General features: G+C 40.1%; 1 protein-coding gene across 6 annotated transcripts in view; it reads right to left on the bottom strand.

The window, feature by feature from the left end:
* The window catches only part of KMT2C (lysine methyltransferase 2C), a 286,669-nt gene that overhangs the window by 136,193 nt on the left and 127,873 nt on the right, over positions 1-22,603 (bottom strand). The window lies entirely within an intron of this gene.

Here is a 22,603-nt window from a genome sequence, read left to right as displayed (position 1 = left end):
GGCCGGCAGCAACAGCTCCGATTCAACCCCTAGCCTGGGAACCTCCATATGCTGCAGGTGCAACCCTAAGCAGACAAAAAAAAAATTAATAATACAGTTAAAGGGTAGGTTTCTAGTTGACGGTTACTTTTAACAGGTGATTAAATCCCACCAATAAACAGAAAAAAAAAATGAATATGTACTATTTCCAAAACCTCTTACTATTTTCACCCTGCCTAAAAGTCAATATGAAGTAAACTAGTTAATCGTAGAATAAGTTAATGAGTGGCAACAACATGGTTAAAGGCACACCTACAAATCCACACCCTTCACTGTGGTGGTCAGTTTCAAGTTTCTTTAAAAAGCTGGTAATGTGGAGAACAATTCAGTCATTTGGCTTTCCCCTCACCCATTCCAATCTGGCTCTCTTCTCTTGCAAGTTGCAAGCAGAATCAAAGAAATGTCTCGGGAGTTCCCAGTGTGGCTCAGCGGTAATGAATCCAACTAATATCCATGAAAACACAGGTTCTGCTCAGTGGGTTAAGGATCCGGTATTGCCGTGAGCTGTGGCGTAGGTTGCAGACGTGGCTCAAATCCCGTGTTGCTGTGGCTGTAGTATAGACCAGCAGCTGTAGCTCCGATTTGACCCCTAGCCTGGGAACTTACATATACCCTGGGTTTGGCCCTAAAAAGCAAAAAAGGGAAGAAAAAAGAAAGAAAGAAAGAAATGTCTCAAATGAGCAACAGAGGAAAGTCAAGGGCACCTGACATGAGAGGAGTCCGTCAGTATGAATTTTCCACAGCTCTGAATTTACTTACTGGGCTTTGCTTAAGAAGGATCAATAAACTTCCTCGGGCCCCCAAGCCCACTTCAGGCACCATTTGCTTTGAGGAGCCCTTGCTGAGTGTCCTGCATCATACAGCATAAAATCTCTCCGTGTGCAGGAGATGCCTAGCTGCCTATCTTGCATATACTTCTGGGGTAGCGTTTATGCTACTGCACGGGGCTTACTTATTTTTTTTTTTTCCATTTGCGTCCAAGATCCTTGAGGAGCAGCACCAGGCTGTATGATACTTGCATCTGCAGCGCCACGAATGCTGCCTGACACAGAAAGTCCCTAACAGACAGGTGCTCATATTCTGACATACTGAATGAACTCCAGGTTGGGTCATCTCTTTGTGGGTGTGTGTAATGAACAGCAGAGCCCAAACAACTGAAGCCTAATGGGACAACCAGGGTAAAACTGAGCCTCGTGTAGCAGAGGGAGGTGCTAACATTACTGTGAAGAGCTGCACATGCTAACACACTGATCCCATATTCTGCGAGTCAGTTATACAGTAGTTTTAAAATTATAATTAATTTCAAAGTTTTACATAGAAATCTACATAAGGTATCACCTACCAGCAAACTCTTCCTCATTGCCATCAGTCCACTGCACTGAACCAATGTAAGAAAGCTAAGTGTCTCTTAGTGTGGCTTCTACACATTTTGGCTGCAGTCAACCTCACCACTGTACCTTCTATGTAATTCATAAACACTAGTTATATTTGAGACATTTTTGTTTTATATAACGTCCCCAAGTTCAGAGACTAATACACATTTCAGCTGTCTTTCTGTACTCTAAGGAATTATTGCATTAAAAAGACAGAAGAGAAGTTCCCTTGTGGCTCAAGGATCTGGCGTCACTGCTGTGGCCCGGGCTGCAGCTGTGCTGCAGGTACGATCTCTGGCCCAGGAATTTCCACATGCCAGAGGTACAGAAAAATAAAGTCTCAAGAAAATAAAACCTTTTTTGTCTTCACTGACAAAGTATAATAATCAGCTTTTTCCAAACTGAATATATTTTTATGTCATAACCTCCCATAGTATCTAAATACGTTTACTAAATTAACAGAACCTAGATTAAAGACATGTATAATATGGAGGTAGTCTGAGGATACTGGAATTTCCAGGCCAAGCTAAAGTTCAAAGAGGAAAGCAGATTTATGTGTCCAAACAATCGCTAAAAAGTTTTTATTAACTCATTAACATCAAAAAGAATTTCTGCTAAACTGTTTTAAAACCTAGAATTTCTGTTATTTTTGTAGCATATGGCAAATTGTACAGAAGCCTTTTGCCCTAAAAATAATTTTGGCAAATAAAATATAATGACTTTTACTTAAAAGTGTATAATAAGGAAACAAAATAATTTAAATTGATCCTTTTCCCAATGTCTATATCATTTTAGAATCATCAACATGTTCTCTTAATCACATTTGCAATGGAAAATATTACGTGACATTAGCTAAACCACTATGAGAAGTCCTGGAATGCATCCAACATACTAATTTACAATATCATATAAAGATATCAGGGAATAAAGCAAGGGAGATAAAACATTAACTGCATTTAAGTGAATGCTTCAAACCCATCTGTTATAATTACATAGCTAATGAAAGACATTTGGCATTGAAAGAAAACATATACTTACTATCTATATAAGCTGGAATAGATCTTTTTGAACCAAATGAAAAGCATTTGTAAAATTGTAGAAAATGTCAAAGAATAAATTTCCACAGGAAACCTAACATCAGGGCCCTCATATACCGCATGTCAGATATCAAACAAATTATAAACTAAGTAACAATTACAAAGCTAATTAACATTTTAAGAGAGGAAGGTAAAATAAATAGCTCTTAACATGGTTTATCAAATAAACAATCTATTTGAATTAATATTTGAAACTCTTAAATAGGGAGTTCCCATTGCAGCTTAGTGGTAACAAGCCCAACAACTATCAGTGAGGATGCAGGTTCAATTCCTGGCCTCACTCAGTGGGTTGAGGATCAGGTGTTGCCATAAGCAGTGGCGTAGGTCAAAGATGCAGATTGGATTTGGTGTTGCTGTTGCTGTGGTGCAGGCTGGCAGCTGCAGCTCTGATTCAACCCCTGGTCTCGGAACTTCCATATGCTGAGGGAAGAAAATATCAAAAAATGTAACTCGCAAATAATATTTTTCTATCTTTTTGATCATTTAAAAAAAAAAAAGACAGGAGAAGAAGATTTTTTTTAAGTGTTATAAATACTTTTTGACACTAGTCAAAGAACATATCAAGGAGAAACTCTCAATGAATGTTCATATTGCCACCGATAAGAAAGTCTGATGAACTTCCAAAACTTTAATTTCACTAGACTGAAACAAGGAAGGCTCTCTTAAAAAAAACTACAATACAAATTAAAATCAACCAAATTTAAGAGATTGAAGTTAAAGATGAGTTATGAAACAGTAAGAACAAGTTTGAGGATATCCCAAAGCTCATTCAATTAATTATCATGTATTTATTCTTCATCAATTACAGCAATGGGCTAAGTGCTCTAAGAAATATTAAATATTATTATTTTTCCACACAGCAAACTGTTTTTAAACTTTACTAATAACTGTTTCTTCTTACTAGTAAGCTAAGATTCTCCAAGAAGGCAGTAAAAAAGAAGACAGAAAGTAAGAAAGCAAGCAAAATGACACGGGAAACTGATCAGAAAGGTCCAACATCTGCTCATAAAGAGTACCAAAAGGAGAGAAAAGAGAAGGATTATAATAAATTACTCTAAAGGAAAATTTATTAAAACGATATAATAAGAGGCCACATTTATTAAGCATAATTTCCATGTAACATGAGGAAGCTGAAAGACAGGAGTCTTTTTTTGGTCCCGCTGATCTCTATATTACTGCAAAAGCGCTCACTCTTAGGTACCTTATGTCCTAGAACAGAAAACACCAGCTTCTGTTTAAAATGCCTCACCTAGAAACATTAGCAAAATTTTAAGATTACAAGGAGAAAGGAAAAATTCCAGCAGCCCCTAAAAAAGAAAACAGGTCATTTACCTGAAAGGAGAATCAGGCATTACTTTTCATTAGCAATATTAAATGCAAAAACACAACAGAGTAGTATCTTCCAAGGGCTACAAAAAATTATTTGAAACTAAAATTTTAATACCTGTTAACATTGAAGTCCACGGATAATAAATGCAAAGAGGATAAATTCCCTATTTAAAAACAGCAACTTGCAAAATGTGCAAAATATACCCTATACACGCATGTGTGCACACACACTTTAATAAAATGCACAAAAACCTTTTATTTATGTATAGGAACACATAACACGTGTATGTGCATGCATGCGTGTGTGTGTCTGTATGTGTGTGCATAAGATGCAGTAACACAGGATATTCAAAAATAATTAGCTGGGGGGAAAGAACAAACACCAGCAAAAAAAAAAAGCAGGTATAGCAATACTAATCATAAAAATAGGGTCCAAACTACAAAGCAGTGAATAGGGCAAAAATAAAGCTCACATTAAAATGAGTCTAACGTTACAGCGAAATTTCCAACAGTCATTAAAGCTCACATATCTCATGAATTTCCTTGACTTATAAAAGTAGACTTTGTAATTAAAAAAATAAAATCTTTAAAAACTACAATAAAAACTTACATGTGCTTAAAAAAAAGTAAAGCTAAATAGAGTACATAAATAGATTGGACTTTAACATAGCAAAAATCAAGAAATTAAGTCAACAAGAAATAAAGAATGTATTAACAATGTCAAATATCAATAGAATTATTTTTAATTCACAATACATATAGCCATAAGAAAGTCTATAAATTCAAAAGATCAAATATTTTCTAGGCCATATTCAAAAACAGCAGGTATGTTCTTAACCCGGCACATTAATATTTATAAATTCACAATATGAGGATAAACTCCCCAAATCTGTCCCTTAGAAAAACTAAAAATTCCCTTCAATCTAATAATGGCAGGTTTCTTTAAATCAAATAAAAAATCATGCTATTTTTGAAGTGATTAAATAAGAAATATGTCAAAATCTTTGAGATATGGCAAATTTAGTTCAGAAGAAAAAAAATAAAGCTTAAAAAATATAAAACTCAAGACCAAAGAATAAAAATAAAGCTAAATATAAAAACTAAGCCAGTAAGAATCAACACATCCTGCATGAGATCAGCCATCTATGGAAGAAAACCACGCTAATTCTGTGTTTACAAAGATAATAATGAGATTCAGGTGTTTAAGTCTAATGAAACAATGTGTTTGATTCAGAAAGACATGCCTAAAACAGAACTGATTAAAAGAAAAGGTACACATGGTCACACTCACTCAGCTTATATGAGAAGAAGGCAGCCACTTTTAGATTAGGATTCCATGAAATGTTAATCACCAGTGCTTACCAAAAGAAATATACCGAAATATTCATGAAACACAATTCCTAACAGTCCTAGATAGAAAAGCTCCCAAATGCTCAACAATAAAAATGAGGGCAAATCATGGCATTTTCACACCAGAATACCATACAACAATGCAAATAAATGGACAAGTTCACAATTTGAATGAATCTTGCAAGTATAATGGTTTGTGAAAAAATACAGATAGAAAGCAATACTTATTGTATGAGTCCAATTATATGAAGTGCAAAAAACAGGCAAGACTCACCCATGGTGTTAGTAACAGTAACAGTGCTTGCCTTTGGGGAGCTGCAAGTAGTGACCCAAAGGAGGCAAGAATGGAATTTCTGGGAGTGCTCTCAGTATTTGTTACCTGAGCTGATTTCAGTTTAAGAACACTGACCTGGAGTTCCCGTCGTGGCGCAGTGGTTAACAAGTCCGACTAGGAACCATGAGGTTGTGGGTTCGGTCCCTGCCCTTGCTCAGTGGGTTAACGATCCGGCGTTGCCGTGAGCTGTGGTGTAGGTCGCAGACGCGGCTCGGATCCCTCATTGCTGTGTCTCTGGCGTAGGCCGGCGGCTATGGCTCTGATTCGACCCCTAGCCTGGGAACCTCCATATGCCGCGGGAGGGGCCCAAGAAATAGCAAAAAGACCAAAAAAAAAAAAAAAAAAGAATACTGACCTTAGGAGCATTATTAGAAATGTACACCTACAATAAGTGCATTTTGCTGTCCATGTATTATACTTCAGTAAGTAGTTTTTTTTTTTTTTTAATGAACAGAATTTTAGGTAAAGACTAAACTTTTAAAGAAAAATATGTTCCTTTTTATTTCTCATACGAAGTTGTATATAATTTATGTGTTTGTAAAGGTGGATTAAAAATTCCTATTCTGGAGTTCCCGTCGTGGCGCAGTGGTTGACGAATCCGACTAGGAGCCATGAGGTTGCGGGTTTGGTCCCTGACCTTGCTCAGTGGGTTAAGGATCCGGTGTTGCCGTGAGCTGTGGTGTAGGTTGCAGACGTGGCTCAGATCCCGCGTTACTGTGGCTCTGGCGTAGGCTGGTGGCTACAGCTCCGGTTGGACCCCTAGCCTGGGAATCTCCATATGCTGCAGTAGTGGCCCAAGAAATAGCAAAAAGACAAAAAAAAAAAAATCCTATTCTTTTCAAGTAACTTAGAGCGTTAAGTCATTAGCTGGGAGAATTATGTGGATGAATGCACTGCAAAGCTAACACCAAGACATCTGTCCCTAGCAGAAAGAGAGAAAGAAATGAAAAGAAAGAGAAAAAGGATACGGATAACTACCTCATGAGCCGTCTATCACTTGGTTATTCCTAACAGCACAAAATGAAGCCGTACACATTATGGATCACGTTACAACGATAAGACTGTTTGTAAAATGAGGGCCTTAAAAATTGAAACATTTTAATTTAAACTTAAGTTTGTCTACCATGATACTACCATTAGTACAGTAACCGCACATTACAGAAAGAGTTAAAAACGTCACAAAGAAGGAAAGAATTTAAAGGTTTCATATGAGGACAAGAAAATGTAAACACAGTTAAAAATCAAGTGGCTTGGACACATTTAAATCGTGTCCTTGAACATAAGAACAGATGTATTTGTATGACCTATGGTCCAACCTCTTGATGTCAACTGGCAGACTCAGCTTACACATAAAACTAAAAGAAGAACGCCCACCTTCTTAAAAGAGTCCAGGAACAGGACAAGAACTTCTATTCCCACAAGCAGTACACGGATAGAAAGAGGTAATCCAGATAGAAGTTATACACGAAAAGGCAGTAAACACTCGGTACTTGGAGTCAATGCAGGTGAACCAGATTCTGGATGAACAAAACGCTGGTATTGGACTTTGAAGACCAAAGTGTGTTTCCCACTAGTCTCGCAAACAGAAGGGACAACAGCAGGCTTCCACTACACTCCACTGACAAGAGCTACTGGCAAAAATGATTCTCACAGAAGTATAATCAGTGAAAATATTAATACTGTAAGCGAAGACGCTTGTAGCAGCTGAATATGTATCAAAATAGCATTTACCTAATCACAGCAAATAACCTACATATCTTCTATCCTATTAGACTCAAAAGATGATGGCAAGAGTTCCCGTCATGGCTCAGTGGTTAACGAATCCGACTAGGAACCATGGGGTTGAGGGTTCCATTCTGGGCCTCGCTCAGTGGGTTGAGGATCCAGTGCTGCTGTGGCTGTGGCGTAGGCCAGCGGCTATAGCTCCGACTGGACCCCTAGCCTGGGAACCTCCATATGCCACGGATGCAGCCCTAAAAAGCAAAAAAACAAAAACAAAAACAAAAAAACCCCCAAGAATCCTGAATCTTACCTCATACTCTCATTATAAACATGCAATTTAATTATAAAATGGATAAATGTTTAAAGGTAGCCTTTGAATATGCAAAGATTTTTAATGTAAGGCATAATGAGCATAATCCAAGAAAGAAAAAATTTACAAACTGACAAATAACAAAACTTCATCAAAACTAAACATTCTGGAGTTCCCGTCGTGGCGCAGTGGTTAACGAATCTGACTAGGAACCATGAGGTTGCGGGTTCGGTCCCTGCCCTTGCTCAATGGGTTGACGATCCGGCGTTGCTGTGAGCTGTGGTGTAGGTTGCAGGTGCGGCTCGGATCCCGCGTTGCTGTGGCTCTGGCGTAGGCCGGCGGCTATGGCTCCGATTTCACCCCTAGCCTGGGAACCTCCATATGCCGCGGAAGCGGCCCAAGAAATAGCAAAAAGACAAAACAAAAAACAAAAAAAAAACAAAAAACTAAACATTCTGCTTTTTCAAAAAACACTACAAAAAAAATTAAAAAATAAGTTGCAGATTAGCAAACATATTTGCAAAATATACTTCTAATCAATGACTTCTATGGTGACTACAAAGAACTCTTCCAACCTGAAAGCAAGGAGAAGACAAACAAATCAAGTGGGAAAAGGAGGAGTATAGGGTACAAGATTTGAACAGACACTTCATGAAGATGTGCTAAATTTTATGACTCATCCAGAAATGCAAAATCAAGCCCACCATGAAAGAACACTGAACACCAGCCAGAATGGCTGAAATTTAGAAACACGATATCCAGTGCTGGCAACAAGGTAGAAGAGCAGTTAATGTTCAAGCAGCTTTATAGGTAACAGCCAAAGCCCTCTCAGCCGGTGAATGAGTGAATTTCAAAACCATTACCCAAGTACGAAAGGCAGACAGAAGAGATTTCTGTACCAATCCATTTCCGTATTAGTCTACACGGAGAGGAACAGATCTGTGACCACTAGCAGCTAAAGTGGTAGGAAGGGACTGACCTGAAAGAGTCAGGAGAGAACTTTTTTGGGTGACAAAAACAGTCTTTATCTTGACTAGGATGAAAGTTGTATACATGACTGTACATTATTCTTAAAATATGTTCAATTGTACCCTTAGGATGAATTATATTGTATTAAAATACATCTTAAAAGAAGAATGACTCACACATTTAAGAAACGGATGTACTTATTAGATAATAGCAGACTGGCTAGTATAAGAATAACTCTCTTGGAAATAAAATGTGTAAAACCTCAGTAAAATATAAAACTTAACTTCTTGAAGTCACTTGTGAATGAATAACCAAGGCTGGAAGAGAAAGACATTTCACCCTTAAAAGATCATCACTGGCTAAGGTCTGTGTTTAAAAGGATTCCGCTAAGGCCATTCCCCAGTATGCCTGGAAGGGGGAGACTGGTACTAGACCTCAAACAAGGAGCATCAGTCTTACCACCGGAGAAGACCGGTCAAGCTCAACAATGATGGAAAGGATGCAACCTAGGGCAACCTGGAAGGGCAGAAGGCATGGCGAAGGGAGCCCCCACACAGAATGAACTCTCAAATCCTCGTCATACCCCTGAAACAAACACTCACAGAGGAACTCTGCTCAGGGAAGACACCAGCTGAGGTGCCTGCTAGGAACGGCGTGGAGATGCCCAAGGTCACCGACTGCAGGGAAGCGTCCAAGTCCAGGGTACCAAGTCTCCCAGGAACCAAAAAAAGGCAAAACACCTGATACTGACAAAATAATAGACTCCAGTATCTATAACCTATCATCTAAAATGTTCAATATACACTAACAATCCCTAGACATGGGAAAAGAAAGGGGGGAAAAAAAAAAAAACAGGCAAAGGGGGACCCACAACAAGGAAAAAATATTCAATAGAAAATGACAAGGTTAACAGAGACTTTAAAGTGGCACCAAATAGGGAAAGCTGTTCATAACCAGAAGCAGCGCAATGGAAGAGCCACGAAAATTACAAAGTAAAATCCAATGGAGAAGTTACCTCGTGGCTCAGAAGGTAAAGCATCTGGCATTCTCACTGCTGGGGCTCCAGTTACAGCTGTGACAGGGGTTCGACCCTCGGCCACTTCCACACGCCACAGGCATGGCTCAAAACAAAACCCAACAGATACTCTACACCAAGGAATTATAGCAACTTAACTAAAAATGTCAGTGGATGTGCTTATTAACAAGAGATTGGGTATGGGGAGTTCCCATTGTGGCGCAGCAGAAATGAATCCGACTAGTATTCATGAGGATGAGGGTTCAATCCCTGACCTCACGCAGTGGGTGAAGGATCCAGTGTTGCCATGAGCTGTGGTGTGGGTCTCAAACATGGCTCAGAACCCGTGTTGCTGTGGTGTAAGGCTAGCAGCAGCAACTCTAATTCGGCACCCAAGCCTGGAAACTTTCGTATGCCATGGGTTTGGCCCTAAAAAGCAAAAAATAAAAAAGATCGGATATGACCAGCAACCTTGGAAATAAATGGTTCATCCATTCTGAAGAACAAAAATAAAATCAGTGAAGAACAGAGTCTCAATAACCTATGACAATATCAAATGCATGTAATTGGAGTTGCAGAAGAAGAGGAGAAAAGGGGACCCATAAAAGGAATAAGAAATAAAGGTCAAACTTTCACAAATTTGCTGGAAAAAAAAAAATCAATTTACAGTTTTAAGAAGCTTGACAAGCCCCAAGCAGGAAGAATACAAAGAAAATCACACCTGGGCACATCATTGTCAGATGGCTCAAAACCAAAGATAAAGAGAACATCTTTCAAGCGCCCAGAGACCATCAAAACCCTACATACTCAGGAAAAACGATGCTACTGACTCCTGACTTCTCATCAGAAACAATGAAGGCCGGATACAAAGCAAGAACATCTTCTCAGGTGGAAAAGAGGAAAAGCGTGCCCGCCCAGAACTGTGTGTGCAGAGAAACACACAAGACCTTTAAACCTGAATGCAGATGCCTTCCACTTCCAGAGTAAATGGAGGAAATTCACTTCTCCCTATATCTTACACTAAGTACAGCTAAAACCCTTGACAAGACACATAAGCCACACACAAGACAACACTAAAATGCAGAGAGAAAACGGCAGGCACACTAGAGCCCAGGTACTAAAGAAGGAGAGAGCATCAATTCCCTAGGTTTGCCTTCTGATTCATACAGAAGAAGAGCTGCTAAAGAAGCCAACATCCAGAAACAAACAAAAGGTACACACAGAGTAAGCCCTGCGTTTAAATATCTGTGTGACAAAATGGTAAATAAAGCCATCAAATAATTCTGCTACACCAAAGTATGAACGTTTTCTTCAGGAATGGCATTTCTGTGACCATTTGATTATAAACAGAAATAAATGCTTTTTTCATGTAATATTATTTGTACATGGAAGAAAAACTGACAACTATACAGGCTTGATTATCTGACAGATATTTCTTCAAAGATTTAAAAAAAAAAAGTGAGCCTATCACTGCAAGGAAAGCAACTGAGAACATTTACGGCCAATGACACAATTTAGAAAATTTACATCCACCTCAGTGAGCCTGACTGTTTCCCAAGGCTTAAACTTTCCTGATGAGATCAGGGTTATAATAACAAATGTGAATTTTGTTATTTACTAAACTGTTGTCAGTATTTAAAATATCTGGATTACTCAATGAACCAGTATTTTCCAGAAGACCAATTAATATTATAATAAAATCATAGGTAGGTAAAAAGATCCATTGAAATTGTAAGATAATGGACTATAATATTAAAGAGTAAAAGAAATGTTCACTGAGAAGGTTCCAGATTCCACATTTGACCAAACCTTTAAGAAACTACTTGTCAACTTTTAGTGTCATATCAAATAGGAATATTCACAATTCTCTGAAATGACTAGCAAAATAACTTTGCCTTTTCCTAGTATATATCTTGGGGGGGGGGGTGCGCAGGCCATGCCTATAGCCTGTTAAAGTTCCCAGGCCAAGGACTGAACCCGTATCACAGCAGCAACCCAGACAGCTGCAGTGACAATACCGGATCCTTAACCTGCTGCACCACAAGGCAACTTCCCCGGTACGCATCTTTCCGAGGTTGGATTTTCTTCACATACTTCAACCAAATCAGTATTATGTTAACATGGTGAATGCAGAAGCAGTGTGAGAATTCAGCTATCTTCTATTAAGCTAGACATTAATGTTTCAAAATAAGAGGTGTAAACGTGCCCTGACACCAAAAACTTGAGAACATTATGTCACAAAGGCATATAAACAGGGAATGAAACTGCTGGGTCATTCATAGAAGTGTCTCTTCAATTTTTTACCAGATAATTGCAACCTGTTCTCCCAAATGACTGTTCGAATTTTCACTCTCTCTCACAAGTAGATGAAGACTGATCCTATGCAGACTAACCCTTACTACATTTAGACTTAGCGTTGGCTGATCTAATAGGTACATGATGCTATCTCACTGCAGGTTCAATTTATATTGCATAATTACTAAAAGGGACTGTGTACCCTCTCAAAAGCTTACTAGACATTTGGATTATGTGTAATTTTTTGTTTGTTTTGTAAATTGCCTAAGTCCTCTGCCCATTTCTCTATAGGGTTGTCTTTGTTTTCCTTATCGAGTTGTAGTTATTTCATACATTTTAGAAGTGATATCTTTTGTTGGCCATATTTGTTGCTATTATCTTCTTCTTCACTAGGGCTTGTGTTTTTACTTTTAGTGTCTTGTTCACAAAAGTTGTTTTCCTAATGTAGCTGAATTCAATTATTTTCCTTTACAGTCAGTGCTTTCTATGTCTTTTTATAATTGCATGCAGAAATGCAAAAGGCCAAAAGGAACTCAAAGACATTTTCTTATTATTTGTTCTTTCTCTTGATTTTCAGTGATGTGGTCCTATCTTCTAGCATACTGAGTAATTTGAGATTTACCGCTGAAACTTTTTGTTGTTGTTGTTGTTGTTGTTGTTGTTGTTGCTATTTCTTGGGCCGCTCCGGCAGCATATGGAGGTTCCCAGGCTAGGGGTTGAATCGGAGCTGTAGCCACCGGCCTACGCCAGAGCCACAGCAACGCAGGATCCGAGCCACGTCTGCAACCTACACCACAGCTCACAGCAACGCCGGATCGTTAACCCACTGAGCAAGGGCAGGGACCGAACCCGCAACCTCATGGTTCCTAGTCGGATTCGTTAACCCCTGCGCCACGACGGGAACTCCTGAAACTTTTTTTTTTTAAATATGGATATATTTTGAGGCACTAGATACATTATTTTCCACTAGAGAGGATTTAATTTTTTCTCAGACAGGCACATAAACTAGAGTAGATTTTAATTCAATATGTATGAGAGCTGCTTTTTAAAGCGAGGTTTCGGAGTTCCCGTTGTGGTGCAGCAGAAATGAATCCGACTAGGAACAATGAGGTTGTGGGTTCGATCCCTGGCCTGGATCAGTGGGTTAAGGATCTGGCAATGGGATCCTGGGTTGCTGTGGCTATGACGTAAGCCAGCAGCTGTAGTTACGATTTGACCCCAGCCTGGGACCCTTCATAAGCCACAGGCGCAGCCCTAAAAACCAAAACAAACAAACAAACCTGGGTTTCAAGACTTTGTAGAGACATATTTTTTTTTTTGTTCCAGTTCTCCCTAAGTTTGAGAGTGTGGCCCAGAGATCAGCAAATGTTTCTGAAAAGGGCTAGACAATAAATATTTTAGACTTTGTGGGATTAGAGGCAAAATTAAAGATATTGTGTAAGTATTTATCTACTAAGAAACAAAAAACAAATTTCCACAAAACTTTAAATAACTATTGGTACTATTCAAAATACGGTAATTATTTAATATAATGGGGGGTGACACAAACCTACTAATGAGAAGACTGGATCTGAACTGAAGATGACATTTCAGTAACTGGAGTTCAGGACGGCACTTCTCTGTCATAAAAACGGACTGTAAACATTCATCTGTTTACGCTGGTATACAATGAAATTTTATATATTCACTTTTGAAAAAAGTTTTTCACACAGAAATACCGCCACATACTGCTATCAGTCCATAAGCATATGATTTTATCTGAGCACATTCGTATTTAAAAGGCATTTATAAAATTTTACTAGAGTCTTGATCTTTGTTTTAGCATGTAATTATATTTCAATTAGAGCATAGGTTTTAGCCTCTCAATTACACAGTTAAATGGATGCTGAAATATGGAAATTTCCTTTGTACTGCCTCGAGGGGCCAAACACTGCTACTGGAATTATAATTTGAGCTTGGGAAGTGTTTCGGTACCAAATTTATGTGGGAAGGGAGATCCTACTATTTCAAATTCTGATGGCATGAAAAGTATATAAAGCAGCTAGACATTACTTGTGATTCAAGTAACACTAGCTGTTATCATTTGTTGTAGAAATGACTTTACCATCGTGTAAGGTTAACACAAAAACAGTTCTCTGCTTGTAATTGTAGGTTGGATTCCATCAGGAAATATTATTAAGTCTGCACCAAAAGTTAACTTCCAAATCCATTAAGTATTTGATTTACACTTTGATTTACACTTAGTCAGAAAGAAACTTAACCGAGGCCCCAAGTTTTACGAGTTGCAATAAAACTTTACTGCTGTTCAGTAATCAAACTGTTGCTTAGTAGGGCAATTCAATATATTCAGCTTTTATTTCTATCAAAAATTCCTAGAATTGGGAGTCCCCATCATGGCGCAGCAGAAACAAATCCAACTAGGAACCGTGAGGTTGTGGGTTCAATCCCTGGCCTCGCTCAGTGGGTTAAGGATCCAGCGTTGCCGTGAGCTGTGGTGTAGGTCGCAGACGCGGCTTGGATCTGGTGTGGCTGTGGCTCTGGCGTAGGCCGGCGGCTACAGCTCCGATTAGCCCCCTAGCCTGGGAACCTCCATATGCCGCAGGTGCGGTCCTAGTAAAGACAAAAAGACCAAAAAGAAAGAAAAAACCCTAGAATTGAGATGGTGACATCCACAGGAGCAAATGAAACTCACTAGTGACACTATTACTTTAATAACCCACAACAGATTTAAACATTTTCTGTAAAATGCCTGCTGTCAGGTGCCTGTATTTTTATACAATAAATAAGCACAGGTTTTTAAACACCATCATGTTTTAACAAGTTCTGTAAATTTGTCAAACTAAAGCCTTTTGCTGCTCCATGCTTATTGTCACCAATATTAACTGTCCACATCTTAGTAAATCCCACTTTGCATTACACTGAAAGTTTTTCCTCAACTGATTGGAAAATATTTTCTCTGTAGTGGTTTCTTGCAGACTACTCATAAAGAGTAATTCTGCAGCCACTTCAAACTGAGCACTGATTCCTAGAATAGACAACAACTGAGTGGTACAGTAACATCTACTGACTCATCAGGAGCCTATGAAAACCATAAGAAATCATTTCCCTGTTTTAAAATGACAGTTGATATTACTCAGAATGCCCTCAACCTTTAAAAACCACCATTCTTACTGAAAGCTAATAGTCTTCATTTTCCGTGCACGCATTTCTTAGACTGCTGTAATCAAACATGACTTATATTAACTTATTGCGGATAAATGGTTTTCCTTACTTGGCTAACAAATGAGCCATTTGGAAACTTACTCTAGTTGTAACCTCATTTTCATTTCTCACTTTTCTAAAAGATTTCATCCATGATTAGATAAACCACTTTAACATCTATTTTTTTCCTTCTTTTTCTGTTTTTGTCCCCTCCTTTTTAGGGCTGCACCTGAGGCATATGGAGGTTCCCAGCCTAGGGGTTGAATAGGAGCTGCAGCTGCCGGCCTACACTACAGCCACAGCCACGTGAGTTCTGAGCCTGTGACCCACACCACAGCTGATGGAAACACTAGACACTTAACCCACTGATCGAGGCCAGGGATCGACCCCACGTCCTCATGGATACTATAGTCGGGTTCTTAGCACTGAGCCACAATGGGAACCCCCTAACTAATATTTTTTCTGATCATCACTTTCCTGTGAATGATGCGTGCGCCTGTACTGTATTCTTTCGGCACAGCTCTAGGGACCCCCACATGACAAATATAATGCTTTGCTATCTAATTAGTTATCAACAGAATCCACTCCACCATGCCTCAAAAGCACTACGTATAAAGTCCACTCTTCTCTTTTCTTCTTGTTTAACATGAAAGGTATGGACCAGTAAGAAAAGAAAAAGGATGCCAAAGCAACACATGTGGCAATCAAAACCTGACAAAGCCTAACTGTGTCGCTGTGATTTGGAGCATGTCCACAGCAGTGCAGGGCAGATATGGCCTCTGCAGCCACAATTCAACGGCCACTAGTGCAACAAAAGCCCCAGCTAATACACAAATTGACAAGTGTGACGATTTATGACACTAAAATCAGATTTCTATATAATTTTCATGTGCTATGAAATATGTGCTTTTAAGAGTTTTCACTCCTTTAAAAGGAAAAAACTACCTTGGACTCTGGACGGTATGAGCACAGTGGTGGCTGGATGTGACCAGCAGGGCATAACACACTAACCTCTAATGTACCTGCAGGGGTCCCGAATAAAAGCTGATTAGATCAATGCCCCTAAAGCCTACTTTTCCTTTCTAGGGCTACAGACTGCCAGAAACTCTGGTCCATTTGCCAGACTCTCAACTGGCCTTTTACGAGCTGGATAAACGCCTCAGAGGAGAAAAGAAAGTTTACAGCAGGCTGACCTCTGGATAAAACCCCTCCCTCCAGGCTCTCACTCTACCTCGTCCTCACCTAACAGGTCTCCCACGCCCTTACAGTCCTTCCAAAACAGATTTTAGGCAGCTTTTCTAGGTATTCCCAGTAGAAGGGCTGATCAAGTTTCTGAGCTGCAGCTGAAGATGAGAGTACACATGCCCTCCCAGACGCTAAGACTCATCATCTACACGGACCGAGCATTTGCTGGATGACAGAGGTCACCTTTCAAATGAGGGAGGGGAAGGAAACAGGTTTCGTGGTGTGGTAACAACTGGCTCTCCTTATGTGAGAAAATGAAATTGGACTCCTATTTATCACACAATACAAAGAAATAAAAAACTGTTGTGGCTTAGTGGGTTAAGAACCTGACACAGTGTCCCTGAGGACAAAGATTCGACCCCTGGCCTCACTCAGTGAGCGGGTAAAGGATCCGCTGTGGCTGCGGCTGGGGCGTAGACTGGCGGCTGCAGCTCTGATTTGACCTCTAGCCCAAGAACTGCCATATGCCACAGGTGTAGCCCTAAAAACAAAAAGATAGAAAAGCAAAACATTATCATTAGTCAAAATACAAAGCTTTCCGAAGGGTAGACAATGAAAAGTCACTTTGTATAAATGCGTACAGAATAAACGCTCTAGAGGCAAAGGACTTTACTGGTTTTCTGTACAGCCTTCAAGCAATGTTTCATGCACATCGAAGTTTATGATATTCCCTTCCACCTGCCCCCCACATTTGACATCAAAGGAATTCTTTTTTCATTTTTATTTCTGGCCACACCCACAGCATGTAAAAGTTCCTGGGCCAGGGATAGAACTCACCACAGCATTGACAATGCCAGAGCCTTAATTCACTGTACCGGGGCACTCTCAACGAGATTCTGTCTAACATTAAAGAATACGACCGCTTACCTCATCACGAGCTAAGTTCATTTCCTTATATCAAACTTAAAACTAAAAAGAGGGAGTTCCCGTCGTGGCGCAGTGGTTAACGAATCCGCCTAGAAACCATGAGGTTGCGGGTTCGGTCCCTGCCCTTGCTCAGTGGGTTAAGGATCCGGCGTTGCCGTGAGCTGTGGTGTAGGTGGCAGACGCCGCTTGGATCCCGTGTTGCTGTGGTTCTGGCATGGGCTGGCAGCTACAGCTCCGATTAGACCCCTAGCCTGGGAACCTCCATATGCCACAGGAGTAGCCCAAGAAATAGGAAAAAAAAAAAAAAAAAAAAACTAAAAAGAAAGAGTAAAAGGAAAATATGACTTTTACTAAGAAAAAGATGAAGGCCAAACATTTTCACTACATGAGCCTTCCAACTTTAACTATGTGTCTACCGTATTAATTTTCTAAAACAGAAGTTTCCACTTTCCTCTTAGCTTCCACCCAACTGAAATCCTAAATAAATGTGAAGAATAAAGTTGGCAGCGAAGAAGAAAAGAAACACATCAATTTTTAGGTTTATCAGTTTGCGGGGTAGGGGCATGCGCTGGGGGTGTGGGGTGAAAATCCTATAAAATTGGATTATGATGATCATTGTACAACTATAAATGTCATAAATTCACTGAGTAATAAAAAAAACCCTTTTTTTAACGTTTACCTAAAGCATTCTGTGGTCAAATCTTGGAAAATCCTGCTATAGCCAGATTTGGCACTCAGTATTGTGAGGAAATAACCCATAACTGATCCTGACGTCTTCCTTACAGCCTTGCGTTTTAGAGAGAAGAGAGCAAGTAATTTCTTACCGAGCAAAATAAAGAAACTAAGTAAAGACAGGTTAACACTATGTGGTGAGGCTATTACTTGACATCAGCTGACATCAGATGCAGGAAAAGTTAAGATCCATGATTCTCTCCTATTCAATACAGTAACTGTGTTTATTTAGGAAATATTTTTAGAAAGTCGTACAAAAACACATGTGAAATCACCGGCCATACTTCCTTAAGTCTACTAACCCAGACTCAAGAATTCCTAGCACACACCCTATAACATATTCCAAGTCCCATCCATCCCTCTGCTGGACCTCTTCCTTGAACACCAACAAAACGGTCAACGCCAAGCCAAGGAATTTCATTACGGAAGTTTCTTTTTTTTTTCTTTTTCTTTGCTTTTTAAGACTGTATCCATGGCATGGAGGTTCCCAGGCTAGGGATCAAATAGGGGCTAGAGCTGTCGACCTCTTATCACAGCCACAGCAATGCCAGATCTGAGCCGAATCTGTGACCTACACCACAGCTCAAGGCTACGCCAGTTAAGATCCTTAACCCACTGAGTGAGGCCAGGGATTGAACCTGCAACCTCATGGTTCCTAGTTGAATTCGTTTCCACTGCACCACAATGGCAACGCCCTTCTTTCCTCTTATTTAAAGTTCTCTGTTGGCAGCTGGATTCACTGTTACTGCTACGTTCCAGCCCTGACATTTTGTCCCAAAGATATTTCGTGGCGTTCAAGGCTCATTACAGCCAAAACAAACTCCTGTTTTCCTCCGTATAATCAGGCTTGAAACTGTAGAGACATTTTCAAGTTCTCTGGCTAATTCATAAAGAACAAAACACAACTCATTCCATCCTTGCAACATTTTTTCATATTTCACGCATAATGCCGAAATTCAGAAAATTACATCTACTGACCTTTAATTACAGTGGTAATCCTAAACATTTTTATCTTCCAGTAAACCTGTTCCAATTTAACTACAAAAGGCTGGCAGGGTTGACCTGTTAATGCTACTCCTCTTATTAAGAAACTTCCTTAATGTGGAGTTCCCGTCACGGCGCAGTGGAAAAGAATCAGCTGGGAACCATGAGGTTGTGGGTTCCATCCCTGGCCTCCATCAGTGGTTAAGGACCTAGCGTTGCAATGAGCTGTGGTGTAGGTCGCAGAGGTAGCTCGGATCTGGAGTTGCTGTGGCTGTGGTGTAAGCCAGCGACTACAGCTCTGATTAGACCCCTAGCCTGGGAACATCCATATGCCACGGGTGCAGCCCTAAAAAACGAAACAAACAAAAAAACAAACCAAAAAAAAAGGAAGAAGAAAGAAAGAAATTTCCTTAATGAAATTCCTTGGCTTGGCATGCAAAGTTAAGGATATTTTCCATTTCCTTTTCCCACTGTTCCCTACCCACGTTATTCACCATTCTTACATGTGACATTCTTTCAGAATCCATATACCCCCAAATTTGGTTCAAGACGATCCTTTGTCTATCACACTCCATGACGCCAGACCACACTACAAATCTCCGATAATCAAAACAGTATGACAGTGGCACAAAAACAGACACATATATCAATGAAACACAATACAGAGTCCACAAAATTATGATCCATTAACTGATGACAAAAGAAAAATGAATATACTATGGAGAAAAGACACATGATTCAAAAAGCAGGTGTTGGCTATTCAGCAGAAACTGGCACAACACTGTAACCAACTATGTTTTAATGAAAAATGTAAAAAAGGAAGTGGTTCTGGGAAAGCTAGACGTGTAAAAGAATGACATTAGGGAGTTCTCACAGTGGCTCAGGAGTTAACGAACCCAACTAGCATCCATGAGGATGCAGGTTCGATCCCTGGCCTCACTCAGTGGGTTACAGATCCAGCAATGCTGTGAACTGTGGGGTAGGTCGCAGATGTGGCTCAGATTCCACGTTGCTGTGGTTCTCACATAGGCCAGAGGCTACAGCTCCAATTAGACCCCTAGCCTGGGAACCTCCATATGCCAAGGGTGCAGCCCTAAAAGACAAAAAAAAAAAAAATTTAAACAAATAAAAACTGTGGGTTCAAGTCCCAGTCTGGGTTCTGGCTAAGTTCGTCTTAAGGGTTGTCAGTTTCAATATCACACACACAAAAACAAAATCACAGACCAGTACCACTGATGAACATAAATGCAAAAATCCTCAACAAAATATTAGCAAAACTGAGTTCAATGATACATTACGGGAGTTCCCGTTGTGGCTCAGTGGTTAATGCATCCGACTAGGAACCATGAGGTTTTGGGTTCGATCCCTGGCTTTGCTCAGTGGGTTAAGGATCTGGCGTTGCTGTGAGCTGTGGTGGAGGTTGCAGATGTGGCTTGGATCCCAAATTGCTGTGGCTCTGGCGTACGCTGGAAGCTACAACTCCGATTCGACCCCTAGCCTGGGAACCTCCATATGCCGCAGGAGCAGCCCAAGAAATGGCAAAAAGACAAAAAAAAAAAAAAAAGATACATTACATAACAAATTGAAGAATTAAAAAAAAAAAGAATTTGACATGAGAACATCTCTTCACACCACATACAGAAGTAAACTCAAAAGGAATTAAAGACCTACATGTAAGACCTTAAACAATAAAACTTCTGGAAGAGAAGACAGGCAGAAAACTCTCTGACATAAAGCACAGAAATTTTTTTATTTTTGGATCTGTCTCCTAAGGCAAAAGAAACAAAGCAAAGATAAACAAATGGTACCTAATTAAACTTAAAAGCTTTTAGACAGCTAAGGAAACAATAAACAAATCAAAACAAAACAAACCTACTAAAGGGGAGAAAATATTTGCAAATAATATGAAATAAGGGGTTAAAATCCAAAATTTATAAACAACTTACACGAAACATCAAAATCAAACGCCCCAATTTTTTCAAATGGGCGGAAGACCCGAGTAAATGTTTTTTTCAGAGAGAACCTACGGAAGGCCGACAGGCGATGCTCCACATCGCTAACCACCTGAGAGAAGTGCGAATCAGGACTGTGAGAAGACCGGGCGCTCCCGGCGCGGCGCAGTGGAAACGAGTCCAACCAGGAACCATGAGGTTGCGGGTTCGGTCCCTGGCCTCCCTCAGTGGGTTAAGGATCTGGTCTTGCTGTGAGTTGTGGTGTAGCTTGCAGACACAACTAGGATCTGGCGTGGATGTTCCCGTAGCGGAGGCCAGCAGCTGCAGCTCCGATTCAACCCCTGACCTGGAACTTTCATGTGCCACAGCCCCAAAAAGCAAAAAGTCTGCAAAGAACAGACAGGTGAGCTTTTGTCTAGATCTTCTAGGTGAATCGACTGAAACTTAACGCATTCTCCAAACACCATCTTAAATATTTCCTACTTTTAAAATATTTTCAGGTTTCTCAGTGAAAATATGTTTCAATAATAGACACTGTTAATTAACTTACAGAACATCAATTCCACCTTCTTCCTTCCCAAGGGCCTCAATTTTGTTCAGAAAGCCACCCTCCTGTAAGCAGCAGTGAGATTTAGAGGAGAAGGTACCATCCCTGGCCCCAGAGGAGAATCACAGTCTAAGCAGGTGGTGGCTGTCTCAACTCTTGGATTGCCTATTGGTTTAAACCATATCATGGGAAGTAATTCTAGTTAGTGAGATGTTAGGAGAAACTTGCTACGGTCGAGGAACGCATGTGCGAAGGATTTTCTTTTATTGAAAATAACAGAGAAAAGGTTCTTTTTTACTCTGTATCCACATGTCGTAACTGCCTTCTGATTGAGAGAGCACCTGGACCGACAGGCCGCGGACAGTAAGAACTTGCCAACTCGGCCTCACAAAGCCAGGGAACTCCTCATCACTCTTACCTTCTCATTCCCTACTGCGAAAAATCCACCCCCAGCAAGGTAAAATTCACCACTCCTGACACCCAAGTCAAGACGACCAGGCACACAAGGGAGCAGGAAAACACAATCCAAACAGAGATGAACGTTGGGAAGCAACCCCAGACAAACGAAAGATGTTAAAAACAACCAGTTAAGAACATTCAAACAGCTCTTACAAGCGTACTGAATGTGTTCAACAAGCTAAGTAGAGGCATGACAGATATAAAAAGGCAAAGCCAAACTTCGTAAAATAAAAACAAATGAAATTACATTGGATATGATTAACAACAGATTAAAAAGATTAGTGAACAACTCAGTAACAACAACCAAAAACCCCCCAAACGATGTGATTAAAGAATGGGCCGAGGAGCTGAATGTTTAAACACTTCCAGAGAGGACCCAGAGATGGTCAAAAGGCACATGAACGCATATTCGACATCACTGTTAGAGGAATGCAAATCAAAACCGTAATGAGAGAGCACTTCACATCCGTTAGCCTATTATCCAAAGGGCAAGAAATAACAGGTGTTGGCCAGGACATGGCAAAAAGAGACCCCTGCAAACTGTGGGCAAGAAGGCAAATGGTGCAGCCACTTTGGAAAACAGTATGGAGGCTCCGCAAAAAAACTGGAAATAGAACTAACATATGATCCAGATATTCCACTTGTCAATACAAAAATGTTAATTCTGAAGTCCCATTGTGGTGCAGTGGAAACGAATCCGACTAAGAACCATGAGGTTGTGGGTTTGATCCCTGGCCTCGATCAGTGGGTTAAGGATCCGGCATTGCTGTGAGCTGTGGTATA

The sequence above is a fragment of the Phacochoerus africanus genome, chromosome 16 (assembly GCF_016906955.1).
Source record: "Phacochoerus africanus isolate WHEZ1 chromosome 16, ROS_Pafr_v1, whole genome shotgun sequence".
Classification (NCBI taxonomy): Eukaryota; Metazoa; Chordata; class Mammalia; order Artiodactyla; family Suidae; genus Phacochoerus; species Phacochoerus africanus.
This window is presented reverse-complemented; position numbering and strand designations above follow the sequence as displayed.